This window comes from Octodon degus, unplaced genomic scaffold (assembly GCF_000260255.1).
Source record: "Octodon degus isolate 3935 unplaced genomic scaffold, OctDeg1.0 scaffold00133, whole genome shotgun sequence".
Classification (NCBI taxonomy): domain Eukaryota; kingdom Metazoa; phylum Chordata; class Mammalia; order Rodentia; family Octodontidae; genus Octodon; species Octodon degus.
This window is the reverse complement of record NW_004524709.1, coordinates 5,873,811-5,883,585: the sequence shown is the minus strand read 5'-3', so window position 1 is coordinate 5,883,585 and position 9,775 is coordinate 5,873,811.

The window sequence follows — 9,775 nt, the reverse complement described above, 5'->3', positions numbered from 1 at the left end:
GGCTCTGTTACTTGCAGAGATTGATTAGAAAGCTGAAGAAATTTCACATTTTTAACAATCACAGCAAATCTAACACTGGGAGATGTTACAGAATAAGTCATAAAGTCCAGAAGGCTTGACACATTTCTAAAATATCACATTGATGATTCAGAATGCCAGAGGTAGAGGGATAACCAGCCTTACTCTTGAAGCAATTATGTTTGTTTGTTTGTTTTGGCGGAACCGAGGATTGAACTCAGGTACTTGCGCTTGCCAGGGAAGCATTTATTCCTCTGAGCCATCTCCCCGGCCCAACCAGCCTTATTCTTACACTAAAGTAATTTCTATTATCTGGGAAAATAGAGGCCAAATGGGAAAGAAAAGAACCTTAGGTTTTCACAGCCATCTTTCCAGCAGTCAAATTTTGTGTTAATGAAGTGTAGTTCAAATTAAGCCAAGAAATACCCATAGAAGAAACAAAATCTTAGATCATTAGCTCTGTTTCTGCTTGTTTAGAAGGAAATTGTGTTGCTTTGTGAGTCTGCACACATACTGGTGTAGAAATTACTGCTGCCTGCAGTCCACATTTGAAGACTTCCAGCAAAAGAGAGTCAGAATTATGCTTTATTTTCATGTTCATTTTAAGAAACACCCAGTACAACTATGTAAGGTGTCCCACTTACTTGCTTATGTGCCTGGGGTAGAGAGGCTGGCTTGGCCATCACACTCCACATGTCAGCCCTCATCTGGCTGTTTTTACACATGTGCTGCTCTTCTCAGACAGGCTGGGGCCCTGGCCACAAGGCTGCGATCAGCACGCTTCTCCACATTTTCATTTATCTTCTTCTTGTGCATCTTTATTCTCTCCTTTATCTCCATAGCTGATTATTTTGTTACTAAAAATCGCTTTGATCCTCCCGTCTTCCCTGTAGTCCCCCATTTACTCTTTCCTCCTGTGTGCTCTACCGTTCTTTTTTGTCCTCCTCTTGTCACTCCTTTAGCATTCTCACATTTTATTCCACAGAGAGCTCCTGGTATTCTATCACCTTCCCCATGGGGGAGGAGTGTCAGATGATGCTAAGTCTTCTAAACAAAATTTCACCTTAGGTGGGACCACCTGAAATGCTAATCTGTGACCCTTCAAAGATGCCAATCAGGAGATGGCAAAACGAAATATTCTGTGAATTTCTTCTCTAAAAAGCAGCTTTGGCCAGACATCACTATGAATTAAAAAAACTGTATCCCACATTTTTCTGTATGTTGATTTCATCTATCTCTGTATCAGGATGGTAGTTTAAGCCAGGGCTCCCTAACACTCAGGCCATGGGCTGGTACCGGTTGTGGCCCATTAGAAACCGGACTGCACAGCAGGAAGTTAGTGGCGGGTGAGCAAGAGAACCTTCACCTGCCTTTCTAGCCACTTCCCATCACTTGCTTACTACTGAGAGTTGTCTCAAGTCTGGGCAGCTTGTGTCATGGTTTGGGGCTTTCGCAAGGGGAACAATACAGTACAAAACACATTTTATAAGATTATTTTAGAATGAATCATCCAAAGAATCATATACAAAAAGTGCAGGAAATCCATCTACACACTAAAGAGCAAAGAATCCCCCTGAAGGCCTGTATCCTAATATCCTGCGTGAGTCCAGCTGAAAAGCTAGAGTTCTTAACAATGCCTCCCATAAGTCCATCTGGAAGCCGAGAGCCCATGACAATGTCTCATGGAGGCCTGTTTCATAGATCCACACTTGGAAGGCCCAAAGGTGGAAGCTAGAAAGTGTGCCAGTGAGATGAAGGATCTGTGCCAGCAGGCTGAAGGATCTAACCTCGAGCCAGGAAGCAGTGCTCACAGTGAGAATCAGAGCTGCCCCGAAAAGTACCACAGCCACCCTTAGCAACAGTGAGGTCCTGAGCTCCGCCAGTGATGAGAATAGTGAATTCCCATCAGGAAAGACAATGTGACAAGCTTCTCCAGGGGCTGTGCACCATTTTCCCCTCTGCAGCCAGGAAGCAATGCTCAGGGTGAGGACCAGAGCTCTCACGAAGTGAACCATAGCCATTCTCAGTGACAGCGAGGTCCTGAGCTCTTCCTCCTGCGAGAACAACCAAGTTCATGACAGCCAGCACACAAGCTCCTCGAAGAGAACCATCAGCTCCCAGTAGCTCCCAACAGCTTTTAGCGGCTTCCTACAGTGTCTCCTCCAGTTCTGCCCCATATGCTGCCTCAACCGTCCTCAGGTGGGCCTCCCACAGCCGGCACCATGCTGGTTTAGTTCAGCTGGGTGCAACATGTCACCCACGGCTGGTGATCCACCACAGCCTGGCACTAGATTCTTATAGAAAGGTGAATCCTACTGTGAACTGTACATGTGAGGGATCTAGGTGGTATGCTCCTTATGAGACTCCAAATCCAATGTAATAATAATAAAATGCATGATGTAATAATAATAAAATGCATAATAAATGTGATGAGCTTGCATTACCCCTAAATGACTCCTAACCCCATCCCACTCCACCTCTGTTCAAAAATTGGTCCCTAGTGCTAAAAAGGTTGGACACTGCTAGTCTAAGGAGTACCTGAAAAATAGATAAACTTATATTCTTGAGAAATTGGTACATTAGTTTTTCTTCACTGCTATAACAAATTGCCAGACACTTTATGGCTTCAAACAACATAAACTTACTATTCAATAATTTTGTGAGTTAAAAATCCCTCAGAGCATCACTGGGCTGGAGTCAAGGTGTTGGCAGGCTTGTGGTCCTTTCTAGAGGATCTAGGGAAGACTGTCAGTGACTTTTTGTTTCTAAGACTGCCCTTACCACTTAGACTGAGGCCCCTTCCCGCATCTGCAAAGCCTGTGCATAGCATCTTGTCTCTTTCATTGTTCAGTGTCTCTGACTTATACTGTTTCTCTCTCTGTCTCTTAAGGACCCTGGAGATTACATTAAACCTATCCATATAATCCAAAATAATCACCTTATTTTAAAAACAGCTGATTAATACCTTTTATTTATTTTTTGTGTATGTAGTACAGGGTCTACAGGGTCTCACTATACAGATGGGACTTGTCGTGATCCTCCTGTTTTCAGTCTCCCAAGTGGTGAGATTACAGGTACGTACCACCACACCCAGTCTCATTTGCCATCTCAGCGTGCCCCAGGGGCAGGGCTGGCACGGCCTGCTGGGAATTGAACCCGAGTCCCTGCACCTGCCTAAGCAGCCACGTTAGTCCACTGAGCTATCTAGCCACCTCTGATGAATGCCTTTAGTTTCTCCTGCAACTTGAAGTCCTCCTTTGGACTATATGTTGCCATAGTATAGTCAAAAGATCAGGGATTGGCTTGGGCATTTTGGTCACTGCAGCTGGTATAAATTTTATATTATTTTAAAATACATTTCCTTTCCATGACCACAATATTAAGTTAAAATGCAATGTTTGAAAATACCAATACAGTTTTACCTTCTTTTGTGTGTTTATGACATTGTTGATAGCTATCAACTTTATAATAAGCTTCTTGTTGTACACTGTTTAACCTTCATACATTCTCTAAAAAATAATTATTGGTCTGCATTATCTCTTTTTTCCTCTCTAAGCCAGATAAAAGTCTAATAGCAGCAAATTATTCTCTGAATCTCAATTTTCATGTCTCTAAAATGAGATTTTTGGAGTTCCTGCTAATTTTTTTTTTTTTTTGTGGAACCGGGGACTGAACTCAGGCCCTTGCACTTGCCAGGGAAGCGCATATTCTACTGAGCCATCTCCTCAGCCCTCCTGCTAATTTTTAAACATCAGAGTTATGAAATACAGTCTTCATTGCAAAGAAATTTACAATGTATGTAGGGACTTATCTTCCCAAATATTAGGAACTTTCTTGCTTATAATTTTGTTTGACTTTTTCTTTACTGAAACACTAATTTTCTAGGAAGTGTAATTCACATATAAATAATTTACCTAAAATACGATGTCTCTGGGACTGGGGAGATGGATAAGTAGAATAAGCACATCCCTGGCAAGCACAAGGGCCTGAGTTCAATCCCCGGTTCCACAAAAAACAAAAACAAAACAAAAAAAAAAAACAAAAACAAAACAAAAACAAAACAAAACAAAACAAAAACCAAAAAACAAAAAGACCTCCAAAAACCAAAAACAAAAAACCCAAAAAAAGTTAGTCTGAGTAGAGACCTGCACGTTCTAGGATCTAGATCAGTAGTCACTGGAAGGGATTAAGATTCGAATAAGAAATAGGTGGGGAAGGGTGGTGACGGGATCCTTTGACACTGTGTTTAAATATTTGCTGCAGTATTCAGTGATTTGGGTTGGACAGAACAGCTGATTGGATTATTTGGTCATTTGCAACTGTCATACTTTGTTTGTTTGTTTGTTTGTTTCTTTCTAGTCTTTTTGAGACTGGGTCTCACTATACAGTTCAGGGTGGCCTAGCGCTCACTTTGTAGCCCAAGATGTTCTCAAAGTCCCAACTCCTCTTGCCTCAGCCTCCCAAGTGCTGGGATTTCAGACATGTGCCACTACAGCCGGCTTGTCATAGCTTTCTAATTCTTCCTAAAGCACTTTATGGGATGCATGATTCACCCTCACATTGCATGGCTGACAAACTGTCAGAGAAGAAACCCAAGGAAAGATAAATGGATAACCTTCATTTGCAGTTTTAAAATCAAATTTTTATCTTCATTTGTAGTTTTAAAGTATTACAATTAAACAAAATGTCACCTGGATACGTGCATTTAGGTCTGGAATGAACGCTTTTACTTTCATTTTATTCAGCCTCCCAAACTGAATACTTGTTCTGTGGAAACCCTTCCCATGGCTGACCTCCTCCTTCCCTGTCACCTTTCTGGGTTCTTCTCTAGAACCTGCTTCAGTTTCCCTGAAGGTCTTTTGAAGACCAGTCATTCTGGATCGTTCCTGTCTTCTGTCAAGCTCTGATTTACACAGGCGTGAAGCCTGTCCCACGCATTTTGTGTTCCCTCCCAGCTTAGTCTTGACTCCTCTGGCTGCATCTCCAGCTGCTTCCTGGACATGGACACGAGGTATTTTAGGACATAGAGTCCTTCCCTGAGAGCTCACCAGGGGGCAGGGCACGCTATCAGATGCCTGGGAATCTGCGGCCGCCAAGCAACATTGGCTTTCTTAGGAATAGGGTAAAATATGTTGGTGTATAATTTATGTGCCTGTAGGCATTGTAAGGTAATATAATTGGCCTGTCAGGGCAGCGGTGTTGTTTGCTTTGAAATATGCCTATCAACAACCTCTCTCAAAACTGCTGGGAATGTGCTGTGACTTTTGATGCACTGATTTAAAGAAAACCCCCAGGCTTACCTGGGCCTCATTCATTAACTTTTTCCACAGCGTGTTCAGAAGCACAGAACAAATTTGTCAAAACAGAAGCTTGTTTTTTTAGAGCCTGAAGAAGTACTTTGGCTGGTGCATCTGATGATTCTTTTCAATAAATATGAGGTTATGTTTATGATGTAATGAGCAGCAAATGTAAGTCCCAGGATAGAGAAGTGCCCTCCTATGCAATGCTGATTTACAAAGCGATAAGGCTGCAAGCTGTGTCCTTAGTTTTGTGTGTGCTGCTATAGGGTGGAGAGCACGATTTTTGGAGTGCAGATTGACTGTCTTGTTATTCCTTCTGGAGGAAAAAATCCCTTCCTATTCTCTGTCGTCCATGCATGTAAATGAGTAACCCATGCAAGCTGGGCAGAGGTGCTGAGAAATTATCATCTCACAGATCTTTGTTTTCTCTTCTCCTTTCACTCTTCTCTGGATGGGAGCATATTTGCTTCCTGAGGGAGCCTGGTGAGCACTGCCTCATCCTTCCTAAGGCTGCCATGGTGGGACATCCTGACTAGAAGAAGCGAGGTCATGAAGAGTGTTGTGCTTTCCCATGTCTGTGGCTTCAGCCACTGTGGGAGCATTTATAGTTTAGTTTTTATCAGCAGAATGTTTCTGGAAGGATATTTCAGTATTGGGACATGTTTTCCTGAGAGAGAGAGAGAGAGAGAGAGAGAGAGAGAGAGAGAGAGCCATATGGATCTAAATAGTGAGTAGGGTGAATGAGGCACACCTGTCACAAATTCAAGCCCTGCCTAGATGACTTAGGGAGACTCTGTCCCAAAATAAAAAAAAAAATTTTAAAAAAAGGCCTGAGCATATAGTTCAGTGTTCCCTGAATTCAGTCCCCAGTGCTTAGAGTAGGGGGTGAGAGAAGAACAAACAAAAACCTGGCTAGAGCACCAGAAAGGGTTGTGGAGGGCCCACACCTTGGAAGCTTGTGTGGGAACAGACGGATCACCCAGGCTGAAAGGCAGAAAGGGAAAGAGAGGCCATAAAAAGAGGACAAGTATATATTTGCCTTTGATAGCTGATAGCAATCTCTCATAGCTCCTGGCACACTTTTCTGAAGACTATTTGTTTATTATTAGTAGTATTTTAGGACAGGATTGGACTTGTAGTGATCCTCCTGTTTACAGCCTCCCAAGTGCTGGGATTAGAGGCGTGCGTGCCACCATGCCCAGTCTCAAGCAGTGTCTCAGCAAACCCTGGGGGTGCGGCTGGCATGGTAGGCCCAGGAATTGAACTCCCAGCTCCTGCATCTGCCTAGGCAGGTGCTTTAATCCGCTGAGCTATTTGACTGGCCCAATACATTTTTTTTTTTTCAACAGTATGTTTGTGCAGGTAATCATGGCAGAAAAGAAAGCAACTACAATTTGGAAAGAAAACTGGAGAAAAACCACACAGAGATCAGGGAATTTACAGAGCAGGTAGAAACTCTGTGGGCTTTTGAAGAGAGGAATAACATTATTTCTGAGGAAGAATTGCTTGCACTGGCTGCTGTGATTTCTTCCCTCTGGGGAGAAATCTGGCCCGGAGGCTGGGTGCAAAGCTCTTGCTCTCATCTAGGAGTTCATCTAGAACTGGAGGATAAACTGAGTTGGGAAGTGAGGAGATAAGTAAGAATCAATGGTTCTAAGCTACTGAGAATGAACAAGGAAAGAGTAGATTGGGAAGAAACGGAAAGGCAACAGTTCTGGGGAGGAACAACTAAAGGTAATGAGTTCAGTGTTCCAAATATTAGATCTCAAATCTACATGGGATATGGCTGGTAGTTTGTCCCTCAATCACTGATGAAATAATAGTTTCCTCTAACTGAGGCCTCCAGATCATATTCCACCACATACAGAGAGCACTTGGTTCAATGTCATGTGACCTCCTAAGCCAGTTACTTTCTTATCTTTGGGATAAGATACCCAACACCTCTAATTTAGAGGAAGAGAGGTTTATCTGGCTCACAATTTCCCAGGGTTCACTCCATGGCTGCCTGAATGTAAGGCCTGGTGGAGGAAAGCTGCTTCTATCATGGCAGCCTGGAAAAAATTATATTTCAGATAGAAATAGATAGATAGATAGATAGATAGATAGATAGATAGATAGATAGACTAGCAGCACATTCAACTATTCACTCATCACTGACTAATCCACTAATAAGTACAACACCTCTGTGAGCAAATCACATTTCAAAAGACTCAGCTCTGAACACATGAAACTTTTAGGGGATATTTTAGGTATAAATTAATCTCCACAACTGCAGGCATTTGTTTTCTTTAGGTTTCTTCTTAAACCAAAAATAGTCACATGCTCATATTAACTCCTTTCTTAGTGCCTCACCAACAGAAGAGGGGTCTACTCTTTGGCCAATTATTGAAATAAAATATTAATAAGGATTTTGTTTTTTTGCTCCAAATGCCTTCAGGGCAGGTTTGGCTGGCTTGAGTTATGGGGATCAAACCACAGCAACCTGAGCCTGACTGATTTGTTGAAGCAGCCACTTAAAGAACTGAGCTAAGGGGCAGGCCCCAATAAAATATTAATAAAAGTACATGAAAGAGTAGTGCTCAGACTGAAATGCTTCAATGATACTTAAGACCAGTATAATTTTAAATACAGTTTTAAAAAGCCAGTTCAGTATGTTAACCAACATGAACTTGAGGCAAAGAACCCTTTCTGTCTAGTGGTGAGCAGGTGTCCAAAGCTATTTTCCTTTGGGCTCAAGCTCTGTATTTATATTTTGCAGGCAGCTGGAACAATGAGCAAGCTTGCTCACTACCTAGGGCAGTGATAACCTTAGCTGACACAAGGGGTCCCTTAAACATCCCTGCAAACACATAAAGCCCCATCTCACTCAGCCAATGCTGCCAAGTTCTCACTTTATAATTCCCCAAAGGAGAGTTTCTAAACATCTAGCTGCCAGCAACAGCAGCTGAAAACACTAATAAAATTTCTACTGTTGAGACTGGTTTGTGCCCCCGGCAGGCTCAGGGCTGAGAGTTTAGAAAAGATCCAGTTATTATCAATGGAGCAGTATAGCTGAGGCCACCAGTCAGGCAAGCACACCCTACCTTCCACTAGCCCAAAGCAGCCCAGCCCATGCAGGTGGACTCTCAGCCTTCCAGATCGCAGCCAAGGAAGGACTCACTGTGGAGGAGAGGCAGATTTCAGTGCTCTGTCCACACACCCCTCACTGGTGCTCAGCCTATGTATCTCTGCATCCTCCTTGGGGTAGTCAGAGGCTGAAGGTCTCAAAAAGCAGTGAAAACATAGAAAAAAGCTTGAACATGCTAAGGTCTCTGAGGGGGACATTATGAGAATTCATGAGATGACGTCAAAGGGCTCCTTTCCAATATGGCCACATGAACATTCAGTTAAGCAACAAATCACGTGGACTAAAATACACAAATGTTTAGTGTGCAACTGTGATTTTGAAAACATATGAAGACCACTAGGTCCCCATCAGACCACACTATGTATACTTCTAATGTTCTCTGAGCTATGAGGACTGGGGAACATTTCTAGTCTTGTGATCACAGTTTTCAGTTGTGTCCTGTCTTAGCCAACTTTTGCCATGGGGATGAGCTACTTACCTGAAACCTAAAGGAGGCGAGGCTCCTTCTGGCTCACGGGTTTAGTCCACAGGGAGCTGCTTCTGTAGCAGAAAGAGCATGGCAGAGGGGGGTGGGGTGGGAAGGAGCTCAAGCTATGGCAGCGAGGTGCAAACAAGGGAAGAGCCAAGGACAAGAACACACCCTTTGAGGCTGTGCCTCTCGTGATCCCTCCAGCTGGGCCCTGTGCCCTGATGGCTCGTTCAGTACTGAGTTGGCCATGCATTCATCTAGTGATGGGGACAGTGCACCTGTGTTCCATTCATTTTTCACACACATGTGAACTTGGGGGACATTTGAGATGTAACATCTGACATTTCGTTCCTGGTCCCCAAAGTGTTCATGTTCATCTTGTGTGAAATATTTAGCTCATCTCTAACAGTTGTCACATTCACAGTTCCAGCGTTGTTGAAAAGTCGAAGTCCAAAGTTGTCTCTAACACTCAGGGCTGAGTTTTAAACATATGCTCCTATAAAAATAAAAAAGGGTGCCAAATAATTTAAACAGCTCATGTCCAGGGTAAACATTCTTATAGTAAAAGAGAGGAAAAGGAGCATAGGAAGCAAGTCTGAAACCCAGAGGAACAAATATTAACCACTGACCAGTCCAATTATTTAAACATAGGATGACCACAAATTTCATTTTTTGCTTAATTTTTGGAGAATAATTTTTTTTTTTTTTTTTTTTTTTTTTGTTTTTCTCTGCCTTTAGATCAGGTGTTTTTAGTCTTGAGGAGCGGGGGATCAAACTGTGGCCCCCTGCATCTGACTGGGTTTGTCAAAGTGGTGCTTTAAATAACTGAGCTAACCAGCAAGCCACCCTTTACTTAATTTT